Source organism: Branchiostoma belcheri, unplaced genomic scaffold, assembly GCF_001625305.1.
Source record: "Branchiostoma belcheri isolate BF01 breed outbred unplaced genomic scaffold, Haploidv18h27 scaffold80, whole genome shotgun sequence".
In the NCBI taxonomy this organism is placed as follows: Eukaryota; Metazoa; Chordata; class Leptocardii; order Amphioxiformes; family Branchiostomatidae; genus Branchiostoma; species Branchiostoma belcheri.
This window is the reverse complement of record NW_017804465.1, coordinates 1,324,037-1,324,297: the sequence shown is the minus strand read 5'-3', so window position 1 is coordinate 1,324,297 and position 261 is coordinate 1,324,037. Positions and strand designations below refer to the sequence as shown.

Below are 261 nucleotides of genomic sequence, written 5' to 3'. Positions count from 1 at the left end.
GTGTGTGTGTGTGTGAGGGTTAGTGTGTGGGTATGTGGGTTAGTGTGTGTGAGGGTTAGTGTGGGTTAGTGTGTGTGTGTGTGTGTGTGGATGGAGTGGAGCTTCATGGACTGTAACTACATCTGTCAACTGGGTTAGTAACTGGGTAGGGTGTGTGGGTGTTGTGGGTGGGTGGGTTGGTTAGTGTGTGTGTGTGTGGTGGTGGTGTGTGNGTGTGTGTGTGTGTGTGTGTGTGTGTTGTTGTTGCGTGTGTGTGGTAGG

The 261-nt window shown here is 51.5% G+C and overlaps 1 protein-coding gene across 1 annotated transcript in view; it reads left to right on the top strand.

The window, feature by feature from the left end:
* Positions 1–261, top strand: part of LOC109486464 (macrophage mannose receptor 1-like) — an 8,650-nt gene that overhangs the window by 6,134 nt on the left and 2,255 nt on the right. The gene's annotated exons all lie outside the window — the stretch shown is intronic.